Source organism: Microcebus murinus, chromosome 13, assembly GCF_040939455.1.
Source record: "Microcebus murinus isolate Inina chromosome 13, M.murinus_Inina_mat1.0, whole genome shotgun sequence".
NCBI classification, from domain to species: domain Eukaryota; kingdom Metazoa; phylum Chordata; class Mammalia; order Primates; family Cheirogaleidae; genus Microcebus; species Microcebus murinus.
This window is the reverse complement of record NC_134116.1, coordinates 51091617-51113064: the sequence shown is the minus strand read 5'-3', so window position 1 is coordinate 51113064 and position 21448 is coordinate 51091617. Positions and strand designations below refer to the sequence as shown.

Genomic DNA, 21448 nt, shown 5'->3' with positions numbered 1-21448 from the left:
GCCTCCCAAATAGCTGGGACTACAGGCATGCGCCACCATGCCCGGCTAATTTTTTCTATATATTTTTAGTTGGCCAATTAATTTCTTTCTATTTTTAGTAGAGGCAGGGTCTTGCTCTTGCTCAGCTGGTTTCGAACTCCTGACCATGAGTAATCCACCCACCTCGGCCTCCCAGAGTGCTAGGATTATAGGTGTGAGCCACTGCACCCAGCCCCATCTTTAGTATTCTTAAACAAAATAGTTGTCAGCAAGAAATTTTGTGTCCTGCAAAAATAAGTTTCACAAATGAAAAAGTAAAATTTTTCCCAGATAAGAAATGCTCAATAGTGCTCTAAATACTAAAAAGAACAGTCAATATTCACCAGTGTAAAAACATTTGAAAGTAAAAATCTACAGCTTTTATAAAATAGTAACACAAGAAGAATACAAAGCAACTAGGTAAAAATGAGTAGATGACTGGAATAGTATCTCACTTATCAATATTAACATCAAATGCAAATGGTCTAAATGCCACATATTAAAGATATTGATTGATAGAATGGATAAAAAACCTACAACCCAAATATCTGCTGTCTCAAAGAAATTCATTTTACTTGTAAAGACTCACACACAGTCCTGCTAAAGGGGTGGAAAAAAATATTCCATACAAATGGAAATCAAAAGTGAGAAGGAGTAGTTATTCTTACATCAAGATCTTATTTCAAAAACAGTAAAAAAAAGACAAAGATGGTCATTTTATGATAAAGAGACAAACTCAACAAGAAGATTTTCCCAAATAGACCATATGTTAGACCACAAGACAAGTCTCAGCAAATTAAAAAAAAAAATCAAAATAATATCATGTATCTTCTGATACCAGAATAGAATAAAACTAAAAATCATTTCTAAGAAGAACTCTCAAAACTATACAAATACATGGAAATTAAACAACCTGCTACTCAACAATCTTCAGGTCAATGAGGAAATCAAGATGGAAATTAAAACAATTTTTTGAATTGATTATGAATAGTGACACAAGCTACCAAAGTCTTTGGGATATAGAAAAAGCAGTGTGAAGAGGGAAGTTCATTGCTCTAAATGCCTACATCAAAAAGACATACAAAATACAAATTAATAACCTAATGTCACATCTTTTTCTTTTTTTTTTTTTTTTTTTTGAGACAGAGTCTCACTTTGTTGTCCAGGCTAGAGTGAGTGCTGTGGCGTCAGCCTAGCTCACAGCAACCTCAAACTCCTGGGCTCGAGCGATCCTTCTGCCTCAGCCTCCCGAGTAGCTGGGACTACAGGCATGCGCCACCATGCCCGGCTAATTTTTTTATATATATATCAGTTGGCCAATTAATTTCTTTCTATTTATAGTAGAGACGGGGTCTCGCTCTTGCTCAGGCTGGTTTTGAACTCCTGACCTTGAGCAATCCGCCCGCCTCGGCCTCCCAAGAGCTAGGATTACAGGCGTGAGCCACCGCGCCCGGCCTGTCACATCTTTTTCTACACCGTTGATAGGAATGTGAATTAGTACAACATCTAGGAAAGCAGTATGGAGATTTCTCAAAGAACTAAAAATAGACCTACCATTCAATCGATCCAGCAATCCAGCAATGGGAAAGAAGTCATTACATCAAAAAGACACATGCACTCACATGTTTATTGCAGCACAATTCACAGTTGCAAAGATATGGAATCAACCTAAGTGCCTCTGAACTGATGAGTGGATAAAGAAAATGTGGTACATATATCCTACAGAATCCTACTCAGCCACAATGAAGAATGAAATAATGTCTTTTGTAGCAACTTGAGTGGAACTGGAAGCCATTATCCTAAGTAAAGTATCTCCAGGAATGGAAAAGAATATTCTGTATGTACTCACTTATAAGTGGGAGCTAAAAGATAGGTTTACATAGTTATACAGAATAGTTTAAGGAATTTGAGAGACTCAAAAGGGGGAAAGATGGGTGGGCAGTGAGGAATAAAAAGCTACCTGTTAGGTACAATGTACATTATTCAGGCGACAGGTACATTAAAAGCCCTGACTTCACCATTATTCAATCTATCCATGTAACAAAGAACCACTTGTATCTCCTAAATCTATTGAAAACAATTTATAATATTTAATCTATACATTTTTTGAAAGTTTGTACTTTAAAATTAGGCACTAGGAATTATAAAAATTTGCAAGAATCTAAACATATATCCTAAGAATTTGGATCTGGAATTATTGAGAACTCCTAAAATTAATATGAAAAAGATAATGCAATAGAAAAATAGGTAAAAATCTTGAACAGGCAGGTAGAAATCTTGAACAGGCACTTCATAAAAGATTACAAATGAAAGAAAATATAAATTAAAGCCCCAATGTAATAATAATACACTCCAGCGGAATGCTTAAAATTGATGAAATAAAGAAAAGGAAGGATAAGGAAAAGAAAAGGAAAAGAAAAGGAAAGAAAATTAAAGCCAAAGGGAATAGGAATAGGAAAAGAAAGGAAAAGACAAAAGGAAGAAAAGAAAAGAAAGAAGACTGGTGATACAAAATGGTGTGGAGAACATGAAGCAACTGTAATCTCATTTACTGATAAAGGAAGCATAAATTGGTAAGATCTCTTTGGAAGACCTCCTGGCAATATTCAGTAAAGCTAAACATAAGCATATACTATGACCCAGCAATTGCACTCATAGGTGTGTACTCAACAGAAATGAATATGTACATTTACCAAAAGACATGTTTAAGAATTTCAAGGCAACACTATCCAGAATAGCTGTAAACTGAAACAACACAAATATCCTCCTATAGTAGACTGGAGAAATTATACACTATTCAAATAATGGAATATCATACAGCAGCAAGAATTGGCAAAAATTGCTATGTGTAATGACACGATTAAACCTAGCAGATATAATGTTGTTTACTGGTATGTGTGCTGGCTACACAGTGTGTTCACTTTGAGAAAATACAATGAGCTGTACTCTTACGACTTGTGCTTTTTCCTGCATGTAATATTCCAGTGTAAAGTTCAAAAGTTAAACTACAAATACATAAATATTAATATTAAAAATAGATAAAAGGTTAAATGAAAAATTTAAAAAGCCCCTCATTTTCAGTGAAAAATGGGAAGGATCATGATGCAGTAAACAGCCTACCTATAAAACACAGAAGTGGAGGATGCAAATTGTTGACACATACTTCTGTAGATTTTCAACAACATGCAGATTTCCTAAAATAAGTTTCAGGGTCCAGAATGGCATCTGATTAGGAAGCAACTGAGTAAATGGCTGGAGCAACAGAGTAAAAGACCAAAACAGTATAATGTGGCATAGAATGTGGGGCTGGAAGAGCAATCAGTGATGTGTCCTCCTCCTCCTCACCATGGGAGGCAGCTCGAGGGAGGGAAAGAAGTATGACCAGTAGGTTCCATCACAAGAAACCTGTGACTTAAGAGACTTCCCTAAGTGCTGTAACTACCTGTACACTGGAAAAAATGAGAAGACGCAGGGCAATGAAAAGAAAATATTTGAAGGAACTTGAACCTCAGCTTGAGACTACACAAATTCACTCTCACCAACCACCCATCTCAATCCCTCCTGATACTATTTTCAGCAATCCACTGATGAGTAGTAATCTAAAGGATCAGCATGTGATCTAAGCATGGATGCTGCTAAAAGGAGAAAAAAAAAGTAATATATAAAAAAGAACAGATCAAGACATGTCTCTTCTACACAGTAGGTAGTGTTTTTACTTTTTATGTTTATGTTTTTTGTTGATATTTAAGTAGCTTTGACAATTCAACCTTCACAGATTTTGACGAGACTCAACAGGGATGAAGGATTTTTGAGGTGGGCATGTTCAAAGGGAACATCATATTTTCAATCCTAATGAAATGCTGGAATGTGAAATAAAGAGACAATGTTCTAGAAGGTAATGTTCTAGAATTGTACAAAGAGCTGAAGAGTATGGACCACACTGGGAACTGCAAATGGCACAAGTATAGCCAAGCAGTGGTATCAGGAGATGGGTGAAGAGATGAGCCTGGGGAGGCACATACAAAGTCATGTGGAGAAGTCACATTCTAAGCTACTGGAATTTACACAGAGCATGAAGATATTTGCATTTTTTGATAATCACTTTAGCAGTGGTAGTATAAAGAAATGAATTGGATGAGGAGAAAACTAGAGGAAGGAAGAATGATTGGGACATTACTGCAATAAAACAATCTTAAAATGATGATGGGCAGAAATAACGCAGTAGCACTCAAAGAGAAAGAAGGCCAGCCTTGAGCAGGAGATAGAATAAACGGTATGTGGTGATGAATGTAGTGTGTGTGTATGTGGTAGTGCTGGTGACTGATGCAAGGAAGGAGGGGAAAGAAAATAAAGAAGCAGGTCGGGTTGGAGTTAGGGGGTGGGAAGAGAGGATAGAGATGTACAGTGTTGGTGTACCCAAGGGATGACCCCTGGAGTTGATGAGAACACCCAGGGAGAGAATACTCTCACCCTGGCCTCACCCCTTATAGGTCTGCGTGACAGCCCAAACAGAACTACCAAGAAAAAAATGTGAAGATTCATTTTCTGAATGTTACAAAGAAAAAGTGGCTTATTATCTTTCTGTAATGACCATTCACAGATCTACTGAAGGGTCTCTTCTAGCCCTTCTGATTCTATGACAACTGCCTTTTTCAGAGTCATATGGGGATGCTTGGGGAATTAATGGGATATTTGTAAAGCATTTTCATTTCCTTTAAAGTTTTTATTTACAATCCATTTACATACATTTAAATGCAGCTAGAAAAGCATATTTAAATTCAATTTCCTTTGAAATTGCCAAGGGACTGCAACAGGGAGAATAAAAAAGCACTTTAATAGAGGAAAAAAGTCTACACCCCACAGGCATCACTGTCACTTTCTTGTCTCAAAATACACACACACACACACACACACACACACACACACACACACACACACACACTTAAGTAAAATGGTGGCAAATCATGCTATTCTTGCACTAAACTTATGTTAGTATCAAATTCTTTATTTTCTCTGACAAATTTCTATACTGCTAAAAAACCATATGAGTGCTGGTCACATGATGTATTTGTCTTGAGAAAATATATTGAACTACACCTTAAGACTTATGCATTTTGTGCATGTATGTAATATTTCAGTAAAAAAAATTATAGCAACAACAACTTTTAATAGATGGTTATAAATAAGTCTAATACCAGATGATAATGTAAAATCCAATTATTCGATTGATGATAGTGGTCAATTATCTAGAAAACTGTAATCCAGGGACAGAAGACATTATGAGTAGAAATAATAACCACCAAGTTCACTTAGTACATACTCTCTGCTGGGCAGTAAGGTATCAAAGATGAAGAAGATGGTCCTTGCCCTCCAAGAGTGCATACCCTAGTAAGGAGAGACAACTATATCAACAACTAATCAAGTTTTAATGGAGGTATAACTTATTACTAGAGCCCAGAATAGCAGTGATTATCTTTCTTTGGCTAGGAATGAGGCTAAGAAATGGGCCTGGAAGGTGACATCTGAAAGAAAGCTTTGAAACCGAGTGTGTGCCTAGACAAGGAAGAAAAAGAGTCTCAATGGAGACAGAGCAGGACACCTCTTAGGGGCTTGCAAGGCCCCCAAGCATGGAAATAAAGGAAAAATCTTGAGTACCTTCAGGGGAAGTTCTGGGCACCTACCTACCCTTACAAAGGGAAAAGAAACGACAATGGTTCTCCAAGTAAGCCAGAGTCATGAGGTGTTTTGGTTTTCGATGGAACCATATTGTAACTAATCTTAACATGTGTTCTTGAGTTGTTTTCTAGAAATCCCCACCAGATGGAAAATGCAGATAGGGGGGAACTGAGAAATTGAATTTTGTTCTAAATTTCTTTCTGATGGTCTGGAGAGAGTCATACATATATTAACATTCCTTTCCACTAATCCAAGAATTCCTAAATCTGCCTATGACCTGTAGGCTCTCACTTCAGGATATCTCACCTTTTTGGGCCAAGCTAATGTATAAATAACCTTCATGTATTGATTTATATAGTTTTACCTGCCTGAAATATATCCCTCCCTGCCTTTAGAAGCCTTGGCTTATGAGCCATTGGTGAGCTCGAGTCTTCGTGTTAGCTGTCCATTCTCCTTGGATGGCACCATGAAATAAAAATCCCTCTTTCTCCCATGCCAACTCCTGACTTCAGTGTCTGGCTTTGCTGCACTGGGTGAGTGGACCCCAGTTTGGTTAGATAACACAATCAGAGCCAATAACCAAAGGTGGAGAGGCAAAATCATTTTAGTTAGAAATGGCTAATATGAAATTTATGGATAACTTGTTAGACATGGAGTCTTTTTGTTCTAGGAAGGTTTCTTGCTGTAGTTGCTTTCATAAGAACAACTTTAGCCTGTCAGAAAGGAAGAATTTAAAAACTTAGTTACTTGTCTGTCTTTCCTTTTTCCTCTAGCTTTAATGCACTGCCTAAGATTTGTCAGCATGTTTAACAAGAGCCAAGCAGGAAAGTGGGGAAAAAAAGGCAAAATAGAAGGGAGATGGGACCAAAAAACAACACAGCAGGGGCCAATACTATCTGAAGTGTGAATATTGAATTGTTTAACCCAGAGGTTAATTATCTTTTAAAAACAGAATACAAAAGTTTTAGTAATTTCTTCTTCTATATCTGGGAGAGTGTTGCTTCTAATAGGGGATCAGCCAAATATCTCGGAAGACGTATTTCAGACATGTGTGTCAAAAGTGTTATGTTCTCATGATTTTAGTGGGTAGAAAGAAGAAAATAACTCCCTACTGGCTGGTGTGTGCAATAGAGATATTCTTTGCACAACTGAGAATTAGCTGCAAGCCAATGGTTGCCAATTCTCACGTGTATATGACATATGAGATAAAACAAGGTTGAACATATAAATACAGGTAAAGTGAAACTGTTATTCATTATACTCTGGTTACTGAAAGGCCTATACTTTTTTGAAGCAATGCATTGCTATTAGCTAGGGAACCTCAGGCTGGAGAGGAACAGCGTACCTGGCAATATCCTCCTAGTGAACTGTCACTCTAGTGAACTGTCACTAGTAAACTGAGTTAAAAAAAAAAAATGAATGCATACACTCAATGCACACTTTTGGGATTTCTAAAAATTATTTTTTAAACAAAGAAATGTTCTAATTGTTTTACCCAATTAAGCTTGTTCTGCTTGTTTGGCAGATTTCACTAACGTTGAAAGTATGTTTCAAGCTCTAAGTAAATAGTTTGGGAGGAAATGGATTGAAAACGAATATTTCTAATCACTAGTTCATGTAATGATAATTTTGTTCTTGCACTCTGCAGCGTTCTTTCAAAACAACTTTTACATCTTAAAAACATCAATTCTGTCTGTATTTTATATTACTTTTCTTTTACTTTAAATTTATTTTCAATCAGTAATACTCATAACACCTATTTAATGTTATTTTTATTGAATATATCTTGTTTTATAGTCAACTATCTTTGAAAAAAAATTTTTTTAGAGAAAAACATCAAACAAGGACCCAAAAGAAAAATATAAGCCAGTTAGGTTTGAATATTCTTGGAGTCATCATCAAGATTTAAGACTTGTTTTTACCTTGGAACTTGATATTAAAGGGTGAGAAATAGTATTCCAGATCATTATTTCTAAAATCCTTCTTTTCTGATCAGGGACATCTCAGCTACACAAATTTTTGTGGAATTTGTTTATAAATAGTTCCTAGGCACCTACCCCCAGAAATTCTCATTCAGTAGGTCTGGAATGAAGTACATTAAGTACTTTTTAAAGAAGCTTCCCAGTTGATTATGACACACAGCAAGGTTAGGGACCACTGATAGAATATTTCTCATTACTTTATAATTTAGACAGTGCTAGTTTCTGGCTTGACTAATCACTTCTATGCAAGAACAGACAAAAAACAAAAATTAATTTAAGTTTTAGATAGTGAAAACTTGAACTATCATCACTCAAAAGTTATAAAATCATGTTGAGATGTGAAAAAATTATGAATATATAATTAGTAATTGGAAACATTCATTTTTGACCAATTTTCTCAGAGTAAACCATTAATGCTGGGCACAATTAAATATTATTCAGATAGCATTGCTTAACTGTGAAGTCAACACATTTAGCAGAAAATGATTGGGGAAATAACCATAATAACAAATCAAACTATAAAACTTAAATATACTAAAAAATACCTAGCAGTTTATCTATTACCAATATGTAAAAAAAAAAAAAAAAAAATCATTGGTATTATTCAGGACTGTCACTGAAGTAAATATACTTAGGGAGAGATTTTCCAGATTATGTCCTGGTAAGGCTTGTCTCGGGAGAGACTGAATTTTTAAGTAAATATTCATATGATGTACAAATTTTGCAGCCACAATTTTAAAACAGCCTCCTCCCACCTATGTATTGCTAGCATGGCTCATCAACCTTCCCGGGACGATGACGGTGAGAGGATCACATGAGATGTAGCTCCTTTGAGGTTTCTTAATTTAAAACAAATGACAGTTATGAATGATTTGAGCAGGGGTTAAAATAGAATTTTAAAATTCAGGTCACTCATTCTCTCATTCTCCCAGTGGAGTGATACTTTCAAGCCATCAGGTCCTGTCTTGGCCACTGGGACCTGCCTAAGAAGAAATCTAAAGCTGAAAAAGAGGGCTCTCCAACCTCATAAGCACTCAGACATGTCTTCCCCTTAGGTTTCTTGAGTTCCACGAGACTACGGAAACACTCTCTCCTCAAGATGGCAATGTCTTGCATTCGAGTATCTATAACTACATTCTTCTCATTTCAGGAAGCAATTGTCCGGCCATCTACAGCAGAATGAGGGCATGGGAACCATTTTGGCCCCTGGATTTGTTTCTTCATAGTCAACTCTTCCTTTCTAGGTGACAGTCCTAGGGTAAGGTACAACTTCAATCAAGTGGCCTGATTCTAAAAGCCTACAGACTCACTCCTTCCACTAGAAATTGTTTGGGAATTCTTTGCCTTGGCCCGGATGAGTTTAGTTAGCCAGGGCATGCCACATCACTAAAAACTAAGGTCTATAAACCATCCAATAAAGATAAACATCTACAGGTTTTTATACTGAAAGATTCTGGAACACAATCAGCAATAGCTATGGTTCTGCCCTGGAAAAAAGTTGGAAGAGGCCCTAGGTACCACAAGAACTGTTTTTCTTGATGAGTTGGAATATTATGATATGCTTGCAGAAAACTCCTTATATTTGAACACTCCTCATCCCATATTCATATCTTAGGCCTTTCAGATCTCTGGCCATTAGTGAAAAGAACGTTGGCAGAGTGACGGTGGAATGTCCACTCTTCTTCCTCTAGAGGGCTGCTGTGGCCTGATCATGATGGAAATCAGTCCTACCAGTTATCATCTAACCCACTGCTAAATTTTATGGTAACACAAATACTCTCTGCCAAGGAAAAAATGGATGTGCAGCCTCACTGTAAGGATATTTCTGACTTCATTTGCTCTCAGAGCCCTATGGAAGACCTAACAATTTGAGGGGGCCAGAAGTCATGATTGGTGGTAAATCTGACAGCATCTCAATCTCTGTTGACCAAGGAATTAAGAGTATTCCTGACATGTCAGAGCTCTTTCCTCATTTATCAAGCTGAGCATACAGTGTTTGAAAGTGAAGCCAAATATTTTAAAGCAGATGATTTAATAAAATGACCTTTTATCATATCTAGTAGGGCTTGTTAAAGAATATCTTACATATCAAATTCACAAATATATATGACATTTTAAAATAGTATTTTAATAAGTTTATAGGTATTTTCTTATCTTAAAAATGATGAAAAGAAAAATAATAGATTTTAAAAGTTTTCAACAAATAAATTTCAAATATTTTTCTCTTTGGAATTTATGGAATAGTATTTATTTTCATTAGTGAATGGGACTAATTTGTTTAGTGTTTGAAGCACACAAATGACTTCAAACACTAATCATCACAAACTAATTTCTTTCAGGGTACTAAATGATACTCTGGTAGCTATCTCCCAGGAAAGAACAGGACAAGTGATAAAAACATTAAATATACATGGAGTTCCTTCAAGGAAAAAAAAATCGCATTGAGTTAAAAGGCCTTTTTTCCCAGCTCTCCAGTAAAAGGTAGAATTTATAGTTATGATTGGGTCATTATCATACCAATTTTGACTATTTTAATACAAATAAACATGAAGCTATAGTGAGAAATATCTTGATAAAACAAGCCTATGATATTAATTCTTATAAATTTTAAGAACATTTCAGCTAGGATATACTATCAATCTATTTGATTGGGAGGCATATACATTAAATTTATACCTAAAAACTATCTTGAAATTTATTACTATGTTTACACAGTAGCTGGTTTTAAAAATCTCAAGAACTTGACCATTTTTATGGGTCAATATACTTTTATAGAGAAAATATAATAGTATAATGGTACTTCACATGTTTTTTCTTACCATTATAATGATTTTTTTCTTACCCAAGTACTTATAGCAATTAGTTTCCATGATGAATTACTGGTTGCCAGGTTTACGAACATTTTCTCAAATTAAACTAGCATGAAAGACCATATGACTGGTAGATATCACTTTGCCTTTTATTTTTCAAAAGGGGTCTGTTCTCATTTATGTTGAGTTGATTTTCAGTTTCAACTCATTTCTGGCAGTTAAATCATAAGTCTCTGAAAATAAAGGATTATAAAAAGAGGAGGGAGTTACCAATACAAACTGAATCTAATACCTATGTGAATTACAATTGGTTGGTTCCAACTAAATGAATATTTTTACAGTACGTAGGCCACAGTAATGCAGTTTTAGATGGAAACGAAAGGAATAACCATTGATCTGTCTCCTACAGCCTCTGGGCATTCCAATATTGAGTTCAGGCCTGGATAAACAGTTGTTATGATATGCCTAGCACCTACCTCTGAGGGACTGGTGTCAAATTAATCTCCATGTCATCAGTACCTTCTCAACAGGTTTTAAACAGTCTTCTCTTTCCCTCTAAGTCCCAGATCAGCGGTTGTCAGGGTCTGAGTCAAGCTGTGCTTCTGCCCACATAGTGGCACTGTCAGCACTGTCGGCTGCTCAAATGATTTTTTAGGCAGAGCAGCCGGCTGCCTTCAGCAGCAATGCTTTTGGGGGCACTCCGTGCTGTTCACCCAGAGTCTCTGGCTGCTCTACAACTGTGCTAGTTAAGGGATCGACAGAAGGAACAACAAATGGCTACAATTAGCATTCGCCCTGCTCCCGCAAAAGAATTTCATTGCTATGGCAACGGGAGTTGCCCAGACAACATAGGGCTTTGGCTGAGAACAGCATACCGCATAGCATAATACCAAGTATGGAACAAAATAGCCGCAGATCCGGCTCTCTCTTCATGGCACAAAGATCTCTGCCATCATATTTAAGTTTAATTAACAAGAACTGATTTCTTAATTTTGGGAGCCAAGGTTCTGGCTGTTAACAGCCTGAAACAAAATATCATTATTGATCCATACTTTAAAAATTCCAATAAAATAAAGAATGATTACATTATGATCCTCTTAACTTGATTTTTCTATTTAACACCTTATGAGGCAGCCCTTACTTTTACTGTTGCAACAGTGTTAGTTACAAATCCATTTTGTAAATATAATATATACATGATATAAATGTATACAACTTGTGAAAAATTAACATGTGTTCCCTGACACCTGGATATGCAACCAAGCTCTAGATGTAACTGTATGAAGGAAGGAGCAACCACATCTAAGCAACTTATATTAGGAGCTACAATCTTGCAGGCCTTATAAATCATATAACATGCAACAGCATAATATCTATTATACTATATTTGAAGTAAACTTTTAAAGTAGGAAACTGAAAATACCTTGAAATTGGTTTGGTAGTAGTACTATAAGTAAAATGGATAAATTAATCAAATGACATAAAAGCAACCTACCCCAGCCACCATTAAATGCCTCTGCACTCAAGCTACACAATTGGATCAGTGCCACTCATAGTTGTGTAAACCATTCTATGGATCTGATCCAGGAGCACTTCTTAATGAGTTAAGCAGAAGGATATAGTCAAGTAACACAGGACAATGAGGCTAGTTGGTATGATCCTTCAAATGACAGTCATGTTTCTAAGATTTTTAAAATTCAAATATTTCCACAGTATAGTCTCTTTCCAAGCCAATATCCTTTCAGTATAGCACTAAACATTATCATCAATAATAACAGTTAATGTTTATTGAGTGCATAGTGCTTTGCATGGCTTATTTAATATTCACAAATACCCTGTAAGGTGGGTGTAATTTATAACCAGTGATAGATAAGAAAACCAAGGTGCAAAGAGACTTAGTAATTGCCAGCATATAAGCAGCAGAGCTGGGATTCTAAACTGAGTGTGCCACCAGGTGTGGTGGCACACAACTGTAGCCCCAGCTATTTGGGAGGCTAAGATGGAAGGACCACTTGAGGCCAGGAGTTCAAGGCCAGCCTGGGCAACACAGTGAAATCTCACCTCTAAAAAATTAAAAAAAAAAAAAATCAAAACTAAGTGTACCCTATAATGTTTTCATTACTTCAGCTACATTATAAGGGTTATACCACAATGAGTAATAATGTCATTTTAAAGCTTCAGTCTCTTCAGAACAAAAGTATGAAATGTATACTGGGAAAAGTCTAAATAAAAATTATTGGTATATATGAGCATAATGATGTTCAATTTAATCAGTTAAATTTAAAAAAATAATTATCTGGGGATGTGGGTAAGTGGGAGGTGAAGAGAATAAGAACACATTAGCTAGTTTTGGTTTTTGTAAAAAAATTTCTGAAAACATACAAGTAAATAGTCCAAACAGAAATTATCTTCCTTAATAACACATGTAGAAATTTATTTTCATTTTATAAAAGATTATTTTAAAAAGTACATACTTCATTAATGGTTAGTATCCACTAATGAAAGTTACAAATATTTTACTGCTTTATGGCTTTTTAAATGCTATCTAAATAGTTCAGATCATACATACTATATTATTTAGTTCCTACGTAAATGCCAATCATATTGGGTTACAGAACAAAAGCAGAAATGATTTTATGGTTAACAAACTATTTTTATAAATAGAAAAACTTGAGTAAGTCTAATTTTAGTCCAATCTATAGTTAAAGGGCAAATATTAGAATACTTTCTAGGATATTCAATATCTAACATTTCTACTTTTTCATGAATCACTATGTAATTCTAACTTATGAAATCAAGAGTTTTTGTAAATCATCAAACTTCTGATAAAATCCACTATGAAGTTTTTTATGACTCCAAATGATATAGTAATGCAAGCCTGAAAAATATAAGTTTCTATCATACTGATTTTTTAGAACTTAGAACTGCACTGCATGGGGAAAATTACTTCATTTTGAATATGTTTGAACACTGGCAGTACTGAGATTTTTGAGTAGATAAAGAAGGTATAAAATAAGAGGAAAGAAAAGCAAAGGTCCTCTCATGACACTGTCTGATGGCTAGTATTTTCCAAATAATATCTATATTTTTATTTTTGATCATAATTATACTTGTCATTTATAATGACAGAACAGTTGTGCTTTCCATCCAATTTGTTATAAACACATTTCTTGTACTTATGGATATTTTAGGATAATAGAAGCAAAACTGTAAAAGTACCCACCAATATATTAGGATCAAACAAAATAATGTATGTGAAAGCACTCTGAAAACTGTAAAGTGCTATAAAAATGTGTATTTCACCAAAAAGGCATTAGCTTTTATAGACTTTGAGATCACCCTTGATATTACTTATTTTAAGTAAATCAAAGGAGAAAAGAAGATAAAATATATAAATTACATATCCCTTCTAATCTATCTCTATTTCTAAAGTCCTCATCTAAGTTATCTCCAGCCTCCTCCTCCTGGGACACCTTCAATTTTTAGCGATTTAACTAATTTAAATACATGCTAAACTCAAGCGAAATACCTCAGCTGATTTTTTCCCATTTACTTTGTCACAAAACAGGAAGTAAACACAACTCCCATATTCACCTTATCTTTTTGCCCTCTGCTTCTGATATTTTTGAGTGCATCTTCCTTTCCAGAAAAAGTAATCTCCTGATTCCATTCAAAGAAAGGCAATTTATTGAAGTGATTTGGAGAATAGAATTTGCTGTCACAGATCTAGGTTTAATTCCTGGCTCTGTCATTTACTAGCTTTATGATTTTGGGCAAGTTATTTAACCTTTCTAAGCCTCAGCTTGAGACAATGTAAATAATGCACTGAATAGTGTCTGACATGTAGTAAGTGGTCAAATACTACCTACTTTATTCTTTTTGGAATCTTATCTTTCTAAAATAGATTCTCCACTCCTCTCTCCACTATGTCTAGGGCAATCTACTCCCTCTGTTTTTACCATTTAGCAGTTATCAACTCGTAGACATAAGTTCTGAGTTTGAATCCTGACTGCCAACTTAATAGCTATAGTTATCTGCAAAAATACATTTTCTAATAATAAATATAGCACATTGAGAATGAAAATCTAAACTGTTTGCTTACAGAAAAACAAGCTCTGATTTTTAAAAACTGAAAGTTCCAGATTAGTCACTGAAGAAGGCAGATCTCAGATCAATCACCCTTGTGTCACTTGGATTATCATTGGTGTTGTCATACCAAACCTAAAATACCTTCTATCAATTCCTCAATTAACTGACTTTTAATCCTTAATATTTATTTGAACTGTTACTATATGCTAGGCCCTGTTCAGAACTTTCCATGCATTACCTGATTTTAAGCCTAACAATAAACCAAGACTGGAAGGATTATGATCCCATTTTATGGATGACAACACTGAAGCACAAGAAGCAAGTAACTTGTTCAAGTTTACACAGCTAGTAAAGTGGCGGCCTGTACTCTTAACCTCTATTCTATACAGGTATAGTTAAGATCATTATATCCAACTGACCTATGAACTTTATGTTCAATGTTTAATTTTTGTAGTTAAATGCCTGCAAGTTCTGTGTTATTCATGCAACTCATATTTTATATATATTCCTTAGAGTTAAAACTACATAGAGTCAGATTCAGCACTTATTTTCAATTATTTAGAAGTCATAGGACTTGTTTCAATACCACACAACTTCTAAGCACTAAATAAATGTTCACTGATAATGAAGAAAATGTGCATAGCCAGGGCAAGGTCAAGGTAGCATCACCCACATGGTAGAAATAATTTGCAATAAAATTATAAAATATTAAAACTTAATGAGCACAGTCTCAATTAGGAAATTGAAAATCTGCTCATTAGACTTGCAGATGATACTTAGTTGGGCAGGGGTTAAATGCTTTAAAAGAAAGAAACAGAATTTAAAATGGCCTTGATAGATTAGAGAAATGGTTCATCAAAAGCAGGATGAAGTTCAATTAAGAGAAGAACAAAATGGTATACTTAAGAACCAAAAACATACCACACAGATAAAAAATGAAAATGAGTGGTCAGGCACATTAATGAAATTTTTTGAAAGCCATAGATGAAACAACCTGATTATTTGTTGGCAATAGGAGCCCCTATCAGGGGCTTATGATTCTGGCTGAACACTGGAATCACAAAGAGATTTTTAACAAAATATTAAGAAATACAGTGCCCAGGCCCCATCCTAAACCAATTAAATCAAAGTATGTGGAGACAGACTCCGCATTGGTGTTTTCTAAAAAAAACTCTCTTAAGTATATCTAATGTGGCCAAGGTTCAGAACCACTAGAACATACAAATATCCTTTATACCCACATGAAAAGCCTCCTGAAAATAATAATAGAACTATTATTATGTGTGATCAGACACTAGGATGTATGGTTCACAAAGACACTATTTAATAAAGAAATCTAATATTAATCAATGATGATTCCAAATACTCGAAACAGATTTCAGATAATCTAGATCTGTTGTTCTTGAAGAGTAGTTCCTGTATGAGTAGCATCTGGAAATTAATGAGAAATACAGATTTTCATGCCTACCACAAACCTACTATATCAGTAACTCTGGGCTGGATCCAGAAACCTTTGTTTGACAAGACTGCCCAGATGATTCTGATACCTGTTAAAGTTTGAGAATCAAAGCTGGAAGGTAAGGAGCCAACTTTCTTTTGTTTTCTTATTGCATCTGTTTTCTCTTATAATTACAAAATTATGAAATGGCTCCTTCTATAAGCCATCTCAAATTCTTCCTAGAAATAAGTAGCATATATAAAATATAACTTTAAAAAAATCACAATCAACATGAAATACCTTTTATTAAGTAGATTCAGGTGGCAAATTTAGTGGGGAAAAAATGCTAAAATTGGTGTTAAAATAAGAGAAGAACAAATTGTATACTTAAGAACCAAAAACATACCACACAGATAAAAAACAGGAAAATGAGTGGCCAGGCACATTAATGAAATTTTTTGAAAGCTACAAATGAAACAACCTGATTACTTGTTGGCCTTAAAAAAACTTAATTAGATGGTTGGCTCAGTTTCTTTATCTTTCAACAGGCTCTACTGACATCAAGTAGACTAAAGTTAGTCATAATTATCTTTATAGATCCATTAAGCTGCTGTCTAATTACCCAAAACCCCCCTGGAAGAAGGTGTGAGTCCATCTGAGGGCCCAGCTATCTTTTAACCAGTCATTTGCTATTGGGATTTAGGTCTATCTCTGATTTTCCTCCATCTCCACTCCATTACTCTACTACAGGGGTCCTCAAACTTTTTAAACAGGGGCCAGTGCACTGTCCCTCAGACCATTGGAGGGCCGTTGGAGAGTGTGGCGCACATTCCGCACATGCGCACTGTGGGCCCGGGACAATCGGCTGCTAAGCAGGACAGGCAGCAGCGGCAAAAACACTCAGAGGGCCAGATAAATGTCCTGGGGGGCGCTGCACGTGGCCCGCGGGGCAGTAGTTTGATGATGCCTGCTCTACTACATCAAGAGTTGATAGTATTTATTATTATTAAAGGTTAAAATCTATAAACAAACCTTGGGCTGGCAACATTGACAACTAATCACAAATACTAATAATAGTTTCTCCTAGTGGAGAAATAAGACAGAGGAGATAATAACAAAGTTTCTGATTTTTACTTAAGGATGACATAGTGATAAGAAAGATTGAGAATGTCCCTTCACTCCATTTCTGGTCCCTCTGTCCCACATTTTGTCAGTTATAAACAAAAGCAATTTCATAGCTAAATAAAAATGCAAAATAAGACATTATTTTGCCTAATTGGTAAAAATTCTGAAATACATTTAGTGTTATTGAGGATTTGAGGAATGGACACTTCCACAGGCTGCTGGTAGGAATATGATGTAATATAATACCTTGACCCCACCTCGGCCAGTGAGGCAATATTTACTTTTTTAAAAAAACTTAAAATTGTTCACATCCTGAAAAAACAGTGTTATTTATGGTGGCAAATTTTTAAAAACATCTAAAAGTCAAACTCTAGGAAAGCTGGTTTAATAATATGGCCCATACTTACTATATAACTATGCTATGGCCATTGAAATACTGTTAAAAGAGGAACTCATGCTATACGGAAAATACTCATAACCTATCATATACCCCATATCTAATTTAAAAATATATGTACTTTAAATATTCAAAAGATCAATGCCAAAATGGCAATAATGTTTACATATAAGTAGTTAGGTTATGGGTAAACTTTATTTTCTCCTTTGTACTTTTCTGTATTTTTAAAACATTCTACTATTAACAGATGTTTCCAAAATCAGGAAACTCAAATATATTGGTTTCTAAACAAATTCAATGTATACTTTACTTTTAATGGGCACATTGAATCTCAAATGGCAGCCCAATTGGTTTAAATGCAGTAATCAAAATAAACTAGATACTAAAATACCATATTTTCGTTCTTGATTATAAATGTTAATCAAATATGGATGCTCAATCTAAAAAAATAGAGAGGGAGTTCTAAGTATAAAAGAAAAATAACTGTTTATTTGGTCTAATACTATATTCTACAGAGGAAGAAACATGTTAAACAATGAACTTACCGGCACATACTCAGTAAATCATGTATCTTTTCCTTCCTTCCATAGAATCAACATTTTAAAAATAAGCATAGGTTCTCTTTCTCAATTTAAAATTATCTTAATTATTATGTTGCTAACTTGGCCTTGGAAAATACTATAGATTTCTGCGAGACAAATAATCATCCTGGGGTAAACATACATTTATTCACTTAATTCTGGATCTAACTTATCATATAATAAAATCACGTGTTTAGGTTTAAATACAAAAGAGTTTTTCTTTGGTAAAAGACTATGTATTTAAAAGAAGCTAATAAAGAAGCCATTCAAATTCAAACAAAAATGTAGAAGACACAGAGTTAATTTCCAGAAAATACCACATTTCTACAACATAGTACCTAGAGTTCCTGACTTTCATTATTTAATCCCATCACTGGATGTATTTATTGTTTGTTCTGAGGAGATCAGACCATGGCTTTTTATATTTAGGCAAGGAAAGGGAATGGGATCAGTGGATGAAGAGAAAGCAGGTTAACAGAATGGAGAGTAATAGGCAGTTTCCAGTAAATGAGTAGCAAACAGAGAGACCAGTATTTAAGAAGTGTTGAAAGCCTTGAGACTTACTGGAGAGGATGCTGCTGCCAAAGCCTGCAAGTGTAGCAAGAGGTCCCGGGAGCTGTCTCAGACAGTACTTTTCTCTGCCCTGTAGGACCACGCTGGATTTCCCTTAATGTACTATGCCCGTCATTTATTACTCCCTGCATGTTGAAAACTAGAGCATCATCATCACTCTCATTTGAGAAACTGCCCGAAGAGGAATCACAATAAATTTTAAAAAGATCCTTTTCTTTATCTTTTGTCCTCCTTTGGGATATGGGAAAGACTAATAAAAACGTATGAAATATGCTTTTCACCCAGTGATAAAATAGTAATTTGGATTAAATAAAACATTGTTCATAGTTTATCAAACATCAATTTAAGAACTCTTCAGAGTAACTATATTAACAAGATATGAGTAATAAAAGGACTGATAATAAAAGTTTCTTAGTTGTGTCTTATATTTGCAGCCTTAAAGTTCTACAGATTTTGAATTATTGGCTTGTGAGCACTAAAATACAACAAAATGTTTTAACATTTTTAATGCTAAATCTAAAGAGTATTTACTGGTTGATCTTTTAGTGTGAATAGGTTGGTAAATGAAGACTTTGTTTTTATTTGCATATCATATTAGCACTTTTCTGCTGCATAAATGCTTTAATGGAAAAAGTATGCACATATAATTTAATAGACCTAATTATCATATTTCAAAATAAAAAAAAGTTGTCAGACTCTTTTAACCTTAAGGTCACAATAATGGACTAGGTGGGGATAAATTAAGTTGATATATGAAGTAAATGCGTGATGCTCTATTGTTTTCTTTGTATTTTAGTGTTCCTTTATTTCATTATTCCTGTAGAAATTGGGATAAGACAGCTCTTCTAACTAATTAACCCAAAGAGGTTTGACTAATAGAAAGAGACTGAAAGCATGATTACTTAAATGATCATGTACATAGCACTTAATGATCATTATCATTTATTCTTACAATAGTGCTAATAAATGGTAAAACTGTTTAAGCCAAATGCTGTCACATCATAGCAATGTACATCATGGCTACCACTAATAATTTCTAATTTACTTGGGAATCAATGGGACATCGCAGCTTTCTTAATTCATGTCAATGCTTGCTTCAGTAAATTTACAGACCTTTTTAAAGTAGAAAAATATTTAGTATATATCTCCTTACCTAGATTACCATTCTCTTCCAAAACACGAACTGTTCCAGCTATGCCAACTACATCCCTGACTTTCAGGAGATCTGTGTAATATATTAAAAGTCACTTATTTACAAAAAAGTCAATGATCTACAATGCTAATTTCATCCCATCCTCTTGCTTACTAAGGAGTCACTGGATACAGATTAGCTATCAAGTTCTTATGCATTACTGGAAGGCTACTTTTGATGTGAAAAGCAAAAAAAAAAAAAAAAAAAAAAAAGAGTGATATTTTATTTTTCTCTATCACTCATACCTTACATTATTTTCTCCCACATTAAGAGTAATGAGGGAAGAAAATAACTCAGAAAGGTGCTGCAAAATCACTGGCCAATGTTATCTATAGAACAGACACAAAAAAGTTGGAGCTTGTCCATTTTATATGCAAAAGCACACTTAGTATCCTGAGCTAGAGACACTACCATTATTGATTCTTATCTCTTCCATCACTCACAGGAATGCACATCGAAGAGCACTTTAGTTTCTGGATCACATAAAAATAATAAGCTGAGAGCTAGAACAGAGAGGTCCCCTGTAGGTTCTATTGAAAGAGCGAATGCGAAGAGGAAAAATGCAAAATAAAATACAACCAGTATATTTTAGGAGAAAAAGAGATAACTAATGAAGAAGAGATTTTGGCTTCTCATTATATCTTAATAGGGGTCAACTTACAAGCTCACACAGCTGCTGGGTGGAAGCTTCAGTTCTTCATAACTTGGGTCCCTCCAAAGAGTTGCTTACAACATGCATCCCCCAGAGCAAACGGGGAGGGAGAATGCACAACAGAGCACCCAAAAGGAAAGCTGCAGTTTCCTTTATAGTCTAGCTAGTGACTCGTCATCATTTCTGTTATATTTAATCAGAATAATGTTTGAGGGGCGAGTAAATTACACAAAAGTGTGAATACTAGGAAGCAGGGATCATTGGGGACCATTTTGGAGTCTGGCTACCACGGTGTTTCTATTATCATAGCTGAGTAAAATAGCATACAGGGATAATATGATCATATGTCACTTTGCTTTATTAATTAATAATTGTTTCTTATTTTCTTAGTGCTTATCACTAAGACTTCCCAAATTTGTCCCCAAAGCCTATTAATACAGTTGTATGCATGGTCATTCAGATTATCTGTAAATTTTACATTTTCCCCCGATGGTCCCTGCTACGGTTTGAATGTTTGTCCCCTCCCAAACTCATGTTGAAATTTAATTGCCATTGTAACAGTATTAAGAGGAGGGAACTTTAAAAGATAATTAGGCTATGAGGGCTTTGCCCTCATTCATGGATTGATGCTGTTATCATGGGAGCAGGTTCCTTATAAAAGAAGTCCCTATTTTGTCATTCTTTCACTTTCTTTGCTCTTCTTCCCATATACCATGGGAATATGTACTAAGGCCCTCACTAGATGCTGGTCTCCTGATCTTGAACTTTCTAGCCTATAGAACAGTCACCCAATAAATTTGTTCACTATAAACTTCCCAGTCTGTAATATTCTGTTAAAGCGGCACAGAACAGACTAAGACATTCTCCAAGAGCCCTCTAGCTTTATGCTTTTTCAGATATTATACTGTTTTTCTC

The 21448-nt window shown here is 34.9% G+C and overlaps 1 protein-coding gene across 3 annotated transcripts in view; it reads right to left on the bottom strand.

Annotated features, from left to right (window-relative positions):
• The window catches only part of DIAPH3 (diaphanous related formin 3), a 467480-nt gene that overhangs the window by 76527 nt on the left and 369505 nt on the right, over window positions 1-21448 (bottom strand). The window lies entirely within an intron of this gene.